Source organism: Scylla paramamosain, unplaced genomic scaffold, assembly GCF_035594125.1.
Source record: "Scylla paramamosain isolate STU-SP2022 unplaced genomic scaffold, ASM3559412v1 Contig15, whole genome shotgun sequence".
NCBI classification, from domain to species: Eukaryota; Metazoa; Arthropoda; class Malacostraca; order Decapoda; family Portunidae; genus Scylla; species Scylla paramamosain.
Window position 1 is genome coordinate 1,172,501 of NW_026973680.1, and position 17,735 is coordinate 1,190,235.

The 17,735-nt window shown below is 41.5% G+C and overlaps 1 long non-coding RNA gene across 1 annotated transcript in view; it reads left to right on the top strand.

Annotated features, from left to right (window-relative positions):
- The window catches only part of LOC135097237 (uncharacterized), a 38,555-nt gene that overhangs the window by 18,846 nt on the left and 1,974 nt on the right, over nt 1-17,735 (top strand). The gene's annotated exons all lie outside the window — the stretch shown is intronic.

Here is a 17,735-nt window from a genome sequence, read left to right on the forward strand (position 1 = left end):
GTTATCGTGTAAGTTTTTTTTTTATGTCATAACATTTCTATCTATTCATAGTACTTCTTTTATTTTTTTTCACTTTTTATGTATATTTTTTCTATATTTTTTCTTCCTGGTTGTTTTCCTTACTACAGTAATATACTCGATGTCTTTGTCTTTTTGAAGTGTGTGTGTGTGTGTGTGTGTGTGTGTGTTTGTGTGTGTGTGTGTGTGTGTGTGTGTGTGTGTGTGTGTGTGTGTGTGTGTGTGTGTTGTTAATATCCACTTCCATTTGTTTCCCAGGTTGTGTAACTATTTTTTTCTTTCAGTGTGATGTCGTGCGCTCTGTTCCTTTCCATTCATCGCGCTGCGTTTTCCTCTCCCAAGCTTTGGCTCACGCTAAAGCCGCAGATACATTTAGATTTCTTTGTATTCTATACTAATGAAACACCACTATTGCCTTTTGCTTTGTTGTTGTTGCTGTTGTTGTTGTTGTTGTTGTTGTTGTTGTTGTTGTTATTGTTGTTGTTGTTGTAGAAATAGGATAATGGCCATTGAATGTCTTACTGTTCATTATGTTGTGATGCTTCGAACTTGCTGAAACTTAAACACATGATTTGATCTTTTAAGTTGTGGTGAAACTTTGAATTTGTTGAAGTCAGTTGAAGATTACACACTGGGATATTCTAATAGTGACGACATTCTGAAATGTTGACTTTGTCAGACTTAAACACCTAAAAGATATAGACTGTGATGAAACTTTGAACTTTTGGACCTTATCACACACATTGAAAAATACTACACGTTTTTTATTTATTGTATTAAAATTTTGAACATTTCGAACTCAACACAGCCTCACTTTTAAGAAACTAGATTATAATGGAACTTTAAACTTATCGCACGTAACTCAACAGCCATCATTCTTAAGTATCCAAATTGTAAGAAAACTTTGATGAAATTTTGTACTCAGTACATCTATATACTTAAGAAACCAAATTATAATAAAAGTTAAAAAAAAAAAAAATAATTCGTACCAAGCACAACTAAATACCTCAAGGTTCAATTTTGTGACGAGACACTGAACTTCACTGCCACACTTCAAGATCCAAACTTGCAGGATCAAGGTCACAGCTCACGATACATTTTGGACCTACCTAAAAGCCAGCAAGATACACAAGCTGTTTGATGGGATGAGAAGCCATGTGAGGAATGAAACAAGAAAAAAAATGGAATATTGACTTTTAAGTTTGATTATGGGATTAGAAACCTTACACTCTGGTTTTGCTTTTTTTTTTCATTTCTTTTTTGTTTTGTTTTTGTCTCATCTTTTCTTTCTTCCTGATTTTCATTCTTATTTTTATTTGTTATTGCCATTGTTGTTGTTGTTGTTGTTGTTGTTGTTGTTGTTGTTGTTGTTGTTATTCATTTGTTGTTTTATATACTTCTCTTTTTCTTTTCATTGTTTTCTTGTTCTTGTTCATATTCATGTTTTCCTTCTTTTTGCTTTCCTCCACCAACTTATTCATCCTTTCCTCTCCTCTCCTTTCCTCTCCTCTCCTCTCCTCTCCTCTCATACCCTCTCCTCTCATAACCTCTCCTCTCTCCTCTTCCTCTCAGCATACATATTAATCATCAGCGAAACATTCTAAAAATCCCTCAGTAGGTGACTCGACTTTCGTGAAGCCGTGCGTCTCACAGGTGGATCTTAAAAACTTACTTGGATCTCCTCAGCCTTTTTAGGGAGCAAGTGGAAAAGGCTTGTGGACACCAACAAGGCGGTGAATGGACACGAGAAATTAATACCCGTTAAAAGTGGAGTGATAGAGATGCTCGGGGACGGAAAAAGATCGGACAAAGATAAGAAGCCAAGGCCGAAAGTCCCGTGTTACAGTACGGGGCGAGCGGCCTTAGGGGAGATGAGGGCAATGTCCGGTGATAAGGCGAATTATTTCAAGATGAATGGAGGGGAATGGCAAAGAGGTGGTGACAAAAGAAGCCTCGTTGGCATCATGAGCACCTTCCCGTGATGGCGGCGGCCGGGTTGGGAAAGAAACATCAAAGGAAACAACGATAATATTCATGTAAAGGGAGGTGTAACAAGGCAGGGGGTGAGGGGGAAGTCTGCGATTTTTCGGGTTGTAAATGCGAGATTCACAGGAATGACGCGATGCTTCTCTAAAATAAATGCTTGGAAGAGAGAGAGAGAGAGAGAGAGAGAGAGAGAGAGGGAGAGATCTGGGGGGGAGACAAACAAATACGAAGTCAGCCAGCTAAATAGACAGACAAACAGATATACAGCCATCCACCCACCCACACACACACACACACACACACACACACACACACACACACACACACACACACACATACAAAGAAGCAGAGAGACAAACACTACAGCATAAAAAAGAAAATAAATAAATAAGGATTAAAGACGATAATTTCAGGACGTTCTTAGCAACACCATTAACGACAACACCACCACCACCACCACTACCACCACCAACAACAACAACAACAACAACAACAAAGACGTAAACGCGCATGCATCATCATCATTTTCACTGCAGGAAACTCAACATTGAACTCGTATTTACAGGAGAGTTGCTTTATACCTCCTTTATCTCTCCATGTAAAACTTATTGACGGTGAAAACTTTTGTAGCAGCGGGTGAGGCGGAGAGGTAGAAGAGACGTGGTGTTTTTGTTTTAGCGTGGTGTCCCCCGGGGTGGAGCCAACCAGGGATCTGTCACGCTTCATCGTGCCGCGTCTCCGTCCCCAGTCCTCCAGCAGCCAGCTCTCTCCCGCTACCCTGCCAGATGCAGTCGCTTTTTCCTGTCCCTTGCTTCACCTTATTGCCTTTCTCTCTTTCCCCCTTCTGTCTTTTTCCATAGCATATATTGGTTCTCTTCTTCGTTTTCTTATTCTACCCTTCCGTCCGCGTATTGTGTTTTCTTCGATATTTCGTCTTTTTATCTTCTTCTTCTTCTTCTTCTTCTTCTTCTTCTTTTCTTTTATTTCTCCTCGTAGTCTGGATGGCGTCTGTTCTCGTCGTCGCCATTCCTTGTATTTCTTTTCCGTCCCCTTCAACCCAAAGACTCCTCCTCTCCTCCTCCTCCTCCCCCTCCTCCTCCTCCTCCTCCTCCTCCTCCTTCTCCTCTAGCAGTCTCTACGTATCACATTTCGTTACTTGTTTTTAATTTATTTTCACTCTAAGGGGGGACTGAAAGCCTCGTCCTGTTTCTTTTTCATGTTCCTTTTAGTGTATTATTTTTGAGTACCGTGTCACACTTCTTTGTCTCATTTACTTCCAATGCTCAAGTCTTCTGGCTTTTCAACATTTGTTTTAATACTTTACTTTTCCATTACTTTGTCTTTTTTTTGGGGGGGTTGATAGATCCCTAGATATTTTAGTAATTTCATGAAGTCACTAAGTGAAACAGTAATTTCACGAATTCCCTGAAAGTTTTAGCGATTTCACGAAATCACTAGTTTCACAATCTTACTGTAATATATATATATATATATATATATATATATATATATATATATATATATATATATATATATATATATATATATATATATATATATATATATATATATATATATCACGTAACAATTAAACCTAAAGTGAATGAATACAGAGACGACAGAGATTGAGGCCGAAAAGGAACAATAGATGGAGCAATACTTGTGTGAGTGCAAACAGGCAGAATTAGACGGGTGGATAAGTTAAAGTTTGAAGAAGATATATGCGAATAAGCAAATGATAAATAAAAGATAAACTTATGGAAAGCCAAGAGAAACAAGCAGATAGAGGAACAAAACGTATGAGATCAAAGTGAACAATAAAAAATAAAAGTGAATGATTAAAGCGATAGATCGAAGCAAGCAAAGAAAACTTAGATCATTAAACACAAATACACACACACACACAAAAAAAAAAAATACTGATGAACAAAAGCATATGAAAGAAACCGAAGAATGAAAATATGTACATAAACGAGAAAAGAAAAAAAAAAGTGGACCGCTAAGCAAACACTAACAAATATACGTTCTGGTATCATAATAACCTTTTTTTTATATTGATCTTAGAAATGGTTATTATTATAGTATCCAAAATTAAGAGATCCATTTTCGTGTCCTTTATGTGTGTGTGTGTGTGTGTGTGTGTGTGTGTGTGTGTGTGTGTGTGTGTGTGTGTTTGCATGTTTAGTACGTATGTTCGTCTGTCCTTAGATAAAGTCAGGCCAACTTCCATGAATAGCTAAATTATCTCTTTCGCCTTCAGCTTTGTTCCCCAATTTTGTTTACCGTTCTTACTCGGGAAATCGTAAGGCTGAAATGACTGTATTGTTACGCTCCAAGGCTGAAGACGGAAACAGAAAAGATAGGTGGAAGCGATGGGTTGCAGTGTTCAGAGAGAGAGAGAGAGAGAGAGAGAGAGAGAGAGAGAGAGAGAGGATTGAAAGTATAGCCCTTCATATCGCCCATCACCAAATCCAACTGATCGCCAACGGGGAAGTGAGTGACAAAAGTCAGAATACTCCCCCTTGATGCCTCCCTCCCCCCTGATGACTCCCCCCCTCAGTTCTCCCCCCCCATTTTGCTGATTTTCCTTGGAATGACTACTGCTTCCGTGTCAGAGACCCATCTTTGTGTACTGAGCGCATAACAGAGGTGATAGTGTCTGGCATGGAGGCGTACATTCCTCACTCTTTTTCTCGTCCTAAACCTTCTAAACCTTGGTTTAACACAGCTTGTTCTCGTGCTATACATGATAGAGAGGTGGCCCACAAAAGGTACTTAAGCCTTCCTTCACCAGAATCTCATGCACTTTATATTTCTGTCCGGAACCATGCCAAGTCTGTTCTCCAACTAGCCAAAAACTCCTTCATTAACAGAAAATGTCAAAACCTTTCAAGATCTAACTCCCCTCGTGATTTCTGGCATCTAGCCAAAAATATCTCCAATAACTTTGCTTCTTCTTCTTTCCCTCCTCTACTTCAACCAGATGGCACCACTGCTATCACATCTATTTCTAAAGCTGAACTCTTTGCTCAAAGCTTTGTTAAAAGCTCTACCTTGGACGATTCTGGGCTTGTTCCTCCCTCTCCTCCACCCTCTGACTACTTCATGCCACGTATTAAAATTCTTCGTAATGATGTTTTCCATGCCCTCGCTGGCCTAAACCCTCGGAAGGCTTATGGACCTGATGGGGTCCCTCCTATTGTTCTCCGAAACTGTGCCTCCGTGCTTGCACCTTGCCTAGTCAAACTCTTTCAGTTCTGTCTGTCAACATCTACCTTTCCTTCTTGCTGGAAGTTTGCCTACATTCAACCTGTTCCTAAAAAGGGTGACCGCTCTAATCCCTCAAACTACCGTCCTATTGCTTTAATTTCCTGCTTATCTAAAGTTTTTGAATCTATCCTCAACAGGAAGATTCTTAAACATCTATCACTTCACAACCTTCTATCTGATCGCCAGTATGGGTTCCGTCAAGGCCGCTCTACTGGTGATCTTCTGGCTTTCCTTACTGAGTCTTGGTCATCCTCTTTTAGAGACTTTGGTGAAACTTTTGCTGTTGCCTTGGACATATCAAAAGCCTTTGATAGAGTCTGGCACAAAGCTTTGATTTCCAAACTACCCTCCTACGGTTTCTATCCTTCTCTCTGTAACTTCATCTCAAGTTTCCTTTCTGACCGTTCTATTGCTGCTGTGGTAGACGGTCACTGTTCTTCTCCTAAATCTATTAACAGTGGTGTTCCTCAGGGTTCTGTCCTGTCACCCACTCTCTTCTTATTATTCATTAATGATCTTCTAAACCAAACTTCTTGTCCTATCCACTCCTATGCTGATGATACCACCCTGCACTTTTCCACGTCTTTTCATAGACGTCCAACCCTTCAGGAGGTAAACATATCACGCAGGGAAGCCACAGAACGCCTGACTTCTGATCTTTCTAAAATTTCTGATTGGGGCAGAGCAAACTTGGTATTGTTCAATGCCTCAAAAACTCAATTCCTCCATCTATCAACTCGACACAATCTTCCAGACAACTATCCCCTCTTCTTCAATGACACTCAACTGTCCCCCTCTTCTACGCTGAACATCCTCGGTCTGTCCTTTACTTATAATCTGAACTGGAAACTTCACATCTCATCTCTAGCTAAAACAGCTTCTATGAAGTTAGGTGTTCTGAGACATCTCCGCCAGTTTTTCTCACCCCCCCAGCTGCTAACTCTGTGCAAGGGCCTTATCCGTCCATGTATGGAGTATGCTTCACATGTCTGGGGGGGTTCCACTCATACTGCTCTTCTAGACAGGGTGGAATCAAAAGCTTTTCGTCTCATGAACTCCTCTCCTCTAACTGACTGTCTTCAGCCTCTCTCTCACCGCTGCAATGTTGCATATCTAGCTGCCTTCTACCGCTGTTTTCATGCCAACTGCTCTTCTGATCTTGCTAACTGCATGCCTCCCCTCCTTCCGCGGCCTCGCTGCACAAGACTTTCTTCTTTCTCTCACCCCTATTCTGTCCACCTCTCTAACGCAAGAGTTAACCAGTATTCTCAATCATTCATTCCTTTCTCTGGTAAACTCTGGAACTCTTTGCCTGCTTCTGTATTTCTACCTTCCTATGACTTGAATTCCTTCAAGAGGGAGGTTTCAAGACACTTATCCACCAATTTTTGACCACTGCTTTGACCCTTTTGGGGGACTGGCATTTCAGTGGGTATTTTTTTTTATTGGATTTTTGTTGCCCTTGGCCAGTGTCCTTCCTACATAAAAAAAAAAAATAATAATAATATAACACAGTGCATATTTCTCGGTGGCAGACACTTGCTGTCATATCTGCCTCAAGACACTGTCATTAAATATGATAGTACTTTTTATATAATTTATTTATTTTTTTTTTCACTATAATCTTAGTTTTACTATGGCTTATGACAACGTTTTATTAAATTTTACTAAAATTTTATTTATCTGTATTTGCACTTTTATTTCGTGCTTTACCTTTGTCTTACTCTGTGCTCTCTTACTATATGTAGTACCCATCTTTAAGAAAGGGGATAAAACTTTAGCGTCTAATTATAGACCTGTCAGCTTAACTTCAGTTGTAGGTAAAATGTTAGAGTCAATAATAGCCAGGAACATTAGGGAACATTTAGACAAACATAACTTGATAAATCAGTCACAGCATGGCTTCACGAAGGGGAAGTCTTGCCTGACAAACTTGTTAAGTTTTTACAGTAAGGTGTACGAAGCAGTAGATAATGGTGATAGTTATGATATCTTATATCTGGACTTTAGTAAAGCATTCGACAAGGTGCCCCATCAAAGGCTCCTGAGAAAGGTTAGGGCGCACGGGATAGATGGGAAGGTGTTAGGTTGCATAGGGTCATGGCTTGGTAACAGGCGACAGAGAGTTCTAATAAACGGCTCGAAATCCGAGTGGGGTCATGTCATTAGTGGGGTGCCACAGGGATCAGTATTAGGGCCATTATTATTTCTAATATATATTAATGACTTGGATAGTGGAATTAGTAGCGATGTTAGTAAATTTGCGGATGACACAAAGATAGGTAGATTAATTAGGTCAGAAGCGGATGCCATCGCCTTGCAGACTTAGATAGAACTTAGACAGACTTAGATAGAATGAATGAATGGACGGATAGATGGCAAATGCAATTTAATATCAATAAATGCAAAGTGCTTAGCGTAGGTAGAGGAAACCCACACAATAAGTATACATTAAACACCCAAACTCTGGTAGGTACAGGGTACGAGAAAGATTTAGGAGTTATAGTTAGCTCTGAACTCCGTCTAGGGAAACAATGCATAGAAGCCAGAAACAAGGCAAATAGGGTACTAGGATTCATTTTTAGGAGTGTTAAAAGTAGAAGGCCGGAAGTAATATTAAAATTATACTTGGCGCTGGTCAGACCTCATCTAGACTACGCTGTGCAGTTCTGGTCCCCACATTACAGGAAAGATATAGGTCTATCAGAATCAGTACAGAGGAGAATGACTAAAAGGATACAGGGGATGAGGAGTATTCCTTACGAAGCGAGGTTGAAGCGGTTAAATTTACATTCTCTAGAGACACGTAGGTTAAGAGGGGACCTGATAGAAGTCTTTAAGTGGTATAAGGGTTATAACAAGGGAGATGTAAGCAAAATTCTTAGGATCAGCAACCAGGGTAGAACAAGAAATAACGGGTTCAAGCTTGAAAAATTTAGGTTTAGGAAGGAGATAGGAAAAAATTGGTTCTCAAATAGAGTGGTAGATGAGTGGAACGGACTCAGTAATCATGTAGTTAGTGCTAGGACACTAGAGAGCTTTAAGAGAAGATTAGACAAGTTTATGGATGGGGATAACAGATGGAAATAGGTAGGTGTGTTTCATACAGGGACTGCCACGTGTAAGCCTGGTCGCTTCTTGCAGCTTCCCTTATTTCTTATGTTCTTATGTTCTTATAAACTTTTATTTGTCCAGTTAAATGTTTACCGATGTTTAGTAATGACATTTTACAATGACTTTTACATGTTGTGATATCAGTCATTAGGGCAATGATGTACACAAAAGAATGAATACAATTTCCCATCCAGCGGTGTAGAGCACAACCATTGGGCTCTCGCAGAGTTTTGAGCTTCAGAGATTTGAATGTTAAGCAATTTCTCGATGTGCGTGGTGCTTCCATTGTTGCATTGCTGACACCTTCTCTCGTCAGTCGCCTTCCATCAATAATTAACCTCTCTATAAAGAGTTGCATAGTGATAAGACCACCATAGATGACAGTGAAGGAAGGAATGTGAAGCAGCACAGAGACGGACAGACATGGACACGTGGGAACACGAGGGAGGCTGCAGGAAGGCGTATATATTATGTGGGCGATGTGTGAACCGCTGATTGTATAAGCAAAGGGAAATACTCACTTTATTCCACTGTGACTGCTTTTAGCCAAAGGGATTGTTAATACTGCTGCTACTAATAATAATATTAATAACAACAATATACCTCGTAATTATCGAACTTGTACCAAGTCGCAAATTTATGTAACCTCCCTTTTTTATTGCCATTTAATGGCATTCGAGAGTTTACAATACGTCTAAGTCTTCAGTGTCCATAACACTGCTAGCACTACTTGTAGTAGTAGTAGTAGTAGTAGTAGTAGTAGTAGTAACTACTTATCATCAGCCACTTGGCGTAATGATTGTTACACTGAGTTCATAATATGTCAGTATATCCTGAAATTGCTCAGTTTTTTGTGATGAGACAGAAAACGATCCCTTGTGTAAGATAAACTATAGTATATCTATCCCTGTGTTTGTTAAGCTGAAGCACTACACGTTACGTAGTGGAATTTGAAAATAAAAGGAATTCGAATTGCTACATCAAAACAATGAACACTAATGAAAAGTTAAATGCTAGGAAGACTGGTGCAGAGAAAGATACAGGCGGTGTTTCCAGGCGGTTCCTCCTTTGAAGACCAAGAGATTGATCTCAAAGTGTGAGACCTGCTGGATCACATTTGACAGTCACACACAACATCCTTCATGTTTTCTCTAATGCTAACTCGCTTGAAGAGGGCAGAACAGGCAGGCAGAGCTCACTGTCTTAATGAATGATTGCCTCACAGACACACGCACATTTGAGGGCAACAAACACAGAGGCAACACCCGAGGCGCTCACAGCAAAAGGTTCCCACCTCGCCTCGCTGGCAAACTGATTCCTCGACTCGCGTCAACCCAACTCATTTTTCATCGCAAGTCGGCAATTTTCTTTTCGCTGCAAAATTAAATCACTTTCGGAAACTTGGGACCAAATTTATTCAGGCCGGGGAAAGACTTGGTGGACGCGGTGGAGGAGCAGGCGGCCGACTGGAGCTGGCTGGATCTGGGCCCAAGGTCCACGCCAGCCTCCTCTTCTGCTCCACCTACAAAATTGTTAGCGTCACTTGCAGCCCCTGACAGCCCAAGGAGACGCCACCACACACCCTACGGCAAATACTGCCAGCCCAGGAGCCCTTTAGGGGAGGACTGTGCTTCCTCCATGGCAGTGTCCGGCGAATGGTGGGTGGCTCTTGGTCACCATCACCTCGCGTTCACTGTGAGGGGCTGCAAGCGTCCACGCCATTGCCCATTGGATTTAAATGGACCCTGAAGGGGAGAAGGCTATGTATCGTGTATCATCATTGTGGAACGCATCGTGTATCATCATTGTGGAGCGCATCGTGTATCATCATTGTGTATTATCATCGTGTATTATCATCGTGTATTATCATCGTGTATTATCATCGTGGAACGCAATGTGTATTATCATCGTGTATTATCATCGTGGAACGCATCGTGTATTATCATCGTGTATTATCATCGTGTATTATCATCGTGGAACGCAATGTGTATTATCATCGTGTATTATCATCGTGGGACGCATCGTGTATTATCATCGTGTATTATCATCGTGGAACGCATCGTGTATTATCATCGTGTATTATCATCGTGTATTATCATCGTGTATTATCATCGTGGAACGCATCGTGTATTATCATCGTGTATTATCATCGTGGAACGCATCGTGTATTATCATCGTGTATTATCATCGTGGAACGCATCGTGTATTATCATCGTGGGACGCATCGTGTATTATCATCGTGTATTATCATCGTGTATTATCATCGTGTATTATCATCGTGGAACGCATCGTGTATTATCATCGTGTATTATCATCGTGGAACGCATCGTGTATTATCATCGTGTATTATCATCGTGGAACGCATCGTGTATTATCATCGTGTATTATCATCGTGGAACGCATCGTGTATTATCATCGTGTATTATCATCGTGTATTATCATCGTGGGACGCATTGCATCATGTAATCATCGTTGTATCATCGCTTTACTTACACTAACACAACACAAAACAACACAACACACGGAAGAGAACCTTTTTGGGGAGAAAGGAACTTCTTTCATCACACACAACACAACACAACACAACACACACGGAAGAGGACCTCTTTGGGGAGAGAGGATCATCTTTCATCACACACAACACAACACAACACAACACAACACAACACAACACAACACAACACACACACGGAAGAGGACCTCTTTGGGGAGAGAGGATCATCTTTCATCACACACAACACAACACAACACAACACAAACACACACAAACACACACACACACACACACACACACACACACACACACACACACACATAATATTATCTAATAAAATAACATCATAATTACAAACACAGCAACAATAGTGAGTGATCATGACAATATGTACTGCTACAAACGGTTCCTGGCTGCAGTGACTCAAATTCCATTCACATTGTGTCACTCGCCTGCAGCTCAGCAAAATAATCTTTCAAGACATCACTGCCATCAGCGGAATCACTGTTGAAGAGAAACTGATTCCGTGTTCGTTTCAGTGCCACAGTAACCTCTCCATGGTGAAAGTATCCTTTGAAGGACTGAGTTACCTCCTGCAGATGCTTTCTCACTTCAGTCACAAAGAGCAATTCATACGTCTGTCAGGAAATGCAGAGTTCAGACCATCCAACAGTCTATATGATCACGGCTCCTGACTTGTAGTCCCTTAGTAGCACTGCTGTTACCGCTTGCGGGGGAGGAAGTGAAAGAGTGAAGATGAGAAGGTGAAGGAGGGAAGATGAGAGGATAGAGGAGGCGGGGAAGGAAGGGAGGAAGTGAAGGAGTGAAGATGAGAAGGAAGAAGTGAAGGAGTGAAGATGAGAGGGAAGAGGAGGAGCAGGTGGGAGAGTGAGTCGTGAGGGTGTTTACACTAAAAGCTGGTGACCTATGGTTAGTGCCATAATGAAACCATTGTGGTGGTCAGGTGTTGTGGTGTTCGCCACACTCCTAACGGCAGAAGGGTGGTCGCCACCAACACAGTTAGTTAGTTAGTTGTTTATTGACAAAAGAATCCTTTTACAAAATAAACGAAGAACAAATAATTGTACAAGTACTTTTGTCCATGAAAAGTAACAAACATGCATTTGATGTAGAGGTGATTCTTACATATTATACGTATGTACTCAGTACTTCAAAAATATAGCTAAACACTTCCTGTATATAGATATTCTCTTCCATTATGTCATTTATATCGCCAAATCTGAGCATTTGATAACTATTACGTAGATCAGCAGTCATTGTGCACTCTAACAACACATGTTTTTCGGTTTGAACATGAACACCGTCGCATAAACATACTCTCTGCTCAGTTGGCGTTCGACTCCACCTGCCTGTTTCAATTCTTAGATTGTGTGACATTAATCTCAGTCTTGTGAATGCCTCTCGCTGGTAATCGGGCACATACTTATCAGTCTTATAAATATTGTGAACTGTCAGTGTCGGGTTAAAGTCATTCACATACTCGTATGTCCGGATCTTAGTGGCACTGTTCGGTGTGTTCCTCAAAATATTTCTCAATTTTTCCATGGGGTCATTATCTGATATCAGGGACACAGACCTGTGTTCTGCACCCGTCGCCCACGCTCATTCACAAAGCCCCAATACGTGTCACGATCCCTGTTATCTTTCCAAGAAAGTGGACGGCACACTGATCCCAGAAAGTTCTAAAGGTGTGAATTTTTAAAGGCCTCGAGTACCTAGCCGACCTATCAGAAATCGCCAGCTATCAAACCCTCTCACAAACCCTCACCTCGGCACAGCACGCCAGAAATCACCTCACTGCCTCATCAATGTTGGGGAGGAAAACACACTTATTCTGTATAATAACAGGATATACTAATGATAATGTTAACTCACAAACAAATTGAGGTAGTACACATTAAAGGAAATTAGGGAACAAATTTCTAGCCTAGACCAACACAGGATAAATCCCACTCACTCACTCACCATAGATTCCCCCTTTTACTGAGGCTCTTATATCGCCTCCCTTATTGCTCAGAGGCTATGCACATCAATACCTGACATTCCCGTCACTTCACAAACCAATAAAACCCTTTTACTCCTTCAAAGCCCGCTGAAATATTTTCCCCAGCTGCGGGAATTTCCCCAGACGCTGTCACCGCGTCCCCAAATAACAATTCCCGTATTTTACCTCCTCAAACCTCACAAGACATCACCAACATCACCATAGATTAACTGTAACACCACAACACCTTCCCCAAGGACACCAATAACACCACAACACCACCGCGGTCCCAACCACAAAATGGCTGCCTCTCACCCCGACACTGTCCCCTCAGGACACCATCCCCTCAGCGTTACATAACCAACACAACTCGCCAGCCACACTGCAGCGGACAAGAGCTCTTGGTACCACAACAGACTCACCAGCCTGATCCTGGATGTCAAGGTTATACCGCCACATCACTAATATACGTAAGTGTACAATACATTAAGTGTGCAGCAGACAGAGCGTGATGACATTTGTAATGAGCACCTCAAAGTGATGCTACAAAAGTGACGGTACAACAAAACAACATACTTATGGTGTTGAGTGTTTTATATAATTATAGACGTGACCGGACTCAGAATAAACTGTACCGTGTGCAGCACTGAGGGTTCACTACACCTGTCACACCGAGCAGCGCCATCAGGCTGCCACAATTGCCGTCACCGTCACGTCTCGTATCTGTGTCCACAGTTGCACAGCAGAGTAAATACAGCATCACGTCCGTTTCTTTCTGGTAAAATGAAACTTCCAGACAACTATCAACTCTTCTTCAGTGACATTCAGCTGTCCCCCTCTTCTAATTAATTAATTAATTAATTAATTAATTAATTAATTAAAATTAATAAAATTGAAGAAACTACTACTACTACTACTACTACTACTACTACTACTACTATACTACTACTACTACTAACAACAACAACAACAACAACAAACAATAATAATAATAATAATAATAATAATAATAATAATAATAATAATAATAATGTATTCCCTGGTATTTATATAGGCCCACCATTCTCTCTTTCATTCTCTCCACAGGCCAATTAAAGCATCACAACACAAACATGCACTATCCAGGCAACTCTCTCAAAACAGCAGTTCTTTTCACCTCGTCATTTCTTATTCTATCGATCCCACCACGTTACTCCACACACACACACACACTCCTCGAACACTTGGTTTCCAGTACACTTAACAGTTTCCTTTCCGCTACTCCCGTGTTCCATGTTTCAGCACCACACAGCACAGCGGATACCACTATTCCCACATACTCGTATAACTCTCTCTCTCTCTCTCTCTCTCTCTCTGTACACTCACACCCAGTGTCCTTTGCTTGAGGATCTTTCTTAGTCCATCAAGAACTTTTCCTGCTTCTTTCACTCCGCACTTCACCTCTGTCTCAACTCTTGTGTCCACTGTGACTTGATCCCAAGTACCTGAAACAATCCACCTCTTCCACCTCCTCTCCATTTAATCTTGCATGCCTCCCTCCACTCACTCCACCACCCACTCTCACACACATGCCCTGCCATATACACAGAAACGCTTCCCTCCTTCCAACAAGCTGCCTCCAACTCTACAAACTTTGAAAACGTCCCATACTTTTCTTACCAGTCCTTACCAGTGCATTGATAAACAAGTTACATTTAAGTTCGTAATCTCGAATCGTGATGAATAACCAGGAAAGGTCGCTTGTTGCTCGCCGTTTCCTGTTTACCAAGAGATTACGAGATTCGGTAAAATTAATGTAGAACTTTCCAATCTGCAAGTCTGTAATCCTGCGGGGCTGCAACAGGTGTCCCAGGGGAGGCGGGGAACAGACTCGTTTTCTTTACCTGCCGTGCTGGAGCGGGAGGCAGGCGGGCGTCACTCCTCGAGGGATGAAAGGACACGTCTCTATTAACATGTCAAATTCTAGAGTGTAAGTGACGTGAGGAAATGAAACGCCTTGAGTTAACGTTTACACACACACACACACACACACACACACACACACACACCTGAAACGTAAACCAGGTAAAATCTGTAGGGGGCGGTCACCACACCACGCGTCACCTCAGCACCAACCATTGCACCGAGGCAAGTGGCCCCGCATCCCCTCACTCTCTGCTGCCTTTAACTTGCCTCTGCCGAAAGCGTTCTTTGCTTTGTGAAACTTTATCGTTCGCACACTCCTTCATGTTCCTGTCGCAAAAACGTAGAATTGGTGACACAAAAATATCGAGAATGGGAAGCAGAAATTTATTACCAGAAATACTGTGCGCGTCTCTCATCATTTCCATCTCTCTCGACACATTGCATTCTTTCGATAATATTTTCAGAAGCTTTCCTTATTTTATAATGATGATGATGATGATGATGATGATGACGCAGTTTTCATTAGCTTTGCTCCCGATCTTCTACAACAAAAAGTTTCATTATACACTAGTTCTTTCATATTTCTCTCGATATTTTGACTTCTTACAACACTGTTCTCTAGCCACACTTGTACTAATATTTTCCATCCCAGTTTTTCACATTGTTGATCCGACCTTCCATTTCTAATCAAGAACACAGTGTCTAATGTTCATCAGTCTTGCATCAGTACACTCCCCACTTCTCTATTGTCTTGCTCACGTATTTTTGCCACTGTACTTTTGTCCAGTCAACTTTGCCTTTGTCTTTTATTCATCGAGCCCAAGCCGAGACCCTTCATCCTGCAGGCAACGTCCATGATCTTCTAAAACCCAATCATTCTAGTTACCCCGCCAGGAGCTTTTCTTTCCTGTGTTTCTCTGACGTAGCCTCATCGACGTAGCCTCATCCTTCTTAATGTTGCTGTTCCTCCTTTCCTCTGAACTATTATTGATTCCACGCGTGAGACCTTCCTGTCTGTGCCTAACACACTAAAACTTTGGACGATAACAACATATAACACTACAATATGATCCTCGCACGTTCAAGACAGAAAACTAGTACTGCTTTCTCTCCCCACTGAAAATATTCCTTTTATCAACAATAATCAATAATCGTCCATCTTTCAGTCCCTAAAAAATAGTCTTTTTTTTTTTCATGTCAGTTTTCATTATTCTGGTGGGTTGTGCCCCAAAGCTAATAAAATAATCCCAAATTATTTCTCTCTCTCTCTCTCTCTCTCTCTCTCTCTCTCTCTCTCTCTCTCTCTCTCTCTCTCTCTCTCTCTCTTAACTTACTGAAAGTGACGCCGTGGTCCCTGAAGTTCTGTGCGATGGTTTTGAGGGAGACCTTGAGTGAGTCCTTGTCCCTCCGGAAGCAGGAGAGGCAGGCGAGGCAGAGCGGGCAGAAGAGCCCCGTCCAGGCCGTACAGAACCGGGTGGTGAAGAAGGGAGCGTGGAACACCTCCCTCTGCTGCAGGAACCAAGGGAAGGCAGGTGCTAGCGTTGGGTTATGGGCTTACGTGAGGGGTGGCGATTGTTCAGGGGACTGGTGGTACTGTAAAGGGGATGTGGGCGGTGGTGGTGGTGGTGGTGGTGGTGAAGAAGGAAAAGGAGGAGGAGCAGGAGGAGGAGGAGGAGGAGAACAACAACAAAAGCAACAACAACAACAACAAAAACAAGAGCAAGGAGGAGGAGGAGGAGGAGGTCAAGGACGACGACGGTGACAAGGACAAGAATGAAAATGAAGGGACGAAGAAAACGGAGGCAAGGTGGTGATCTTAGTATAAGTAATGTTGTGGGTTTAGTAATTTTTTAGATGACAAGAGGGACACTGAAGGAGCAGACCTGTTGAAAAGCTACGCAATGAAGGCACACACGAGCGAGATGTAGGTAAAACACATGCAATAATTTTCGATCGGTTCATTACACATTCGCGTTCAAAAGCAGAATCTCGAATCCCAAACATTTGCTTTATCAAGCACACCAGCGCCAGAAACTCCTCGCCTTGTTGTATCATCAAAATTGTCTAATACAGCAATTGCATTTTTTTTTTCTATGTGGTTAAGCTCATCACTGCGAAGGCACAAGTCATTTTTCCCCAACAAGCAAAGTGTAGTGGTGACGAGATCATTTTGCTGAATGAAGCGTTCCAGCACATAGAAAGTAGAGTTCCACCTAGTCTCTACGTCTTAAATTAGTTTCTTGACAGGAACACCGTGCTGTAGGTGAAGCTGGCTCAGTTTGTCAGAGGCTTTGACACTATGGTGGAAAAAGACAACAATTTGTTTTACTTTATCTTTTGTTATTTACATTTCTCTTACATTTTTCACTGAATCCTGTACAACTAAATTTAGTGTATGAACAATGCATGGAAGATGACGCAAATTCATGATGTTCTTTATTGCTGAACTCATACTGGCAGCATTGTCAGTAACAACACAATATACCTTGTCTAGAATTTCCCATTTACTGCATACATGTGTCAGTTCCTCTGCTATATTCTGTGCTGCATGATTTTTTGTCGTTATTACTGTCTCCAATACAACAGATCTAAATTAAAATCATGAGAAATGAAGTGTCCTGTGACAGTGACAAAGCCTTTTGTTTGCCTGCATGTCCAGATGTCTGTGGTCAATGCAATCAATGTCTTTAGCTTTTTCAAGTTCTTTACGGACTTTCTGTACTTCTTGTTCATAAAGAAATGGTAAATGTGTTCTCGTCAACACTCTGCGACTGACTAGGCATCTCATGCCAAGGATTTAGGCCATGAACGAAACTTTTAAATCCTTTTATCTTCAGTTATAGATAGTGGCTGAAGATCTTGAACAATCGTTTTCATTAAAAGGTGATCAAGTTCCTTCTTCTTAGCAGAGTAATTTTTGTAGAACAGAGTCCTGTCAATCGT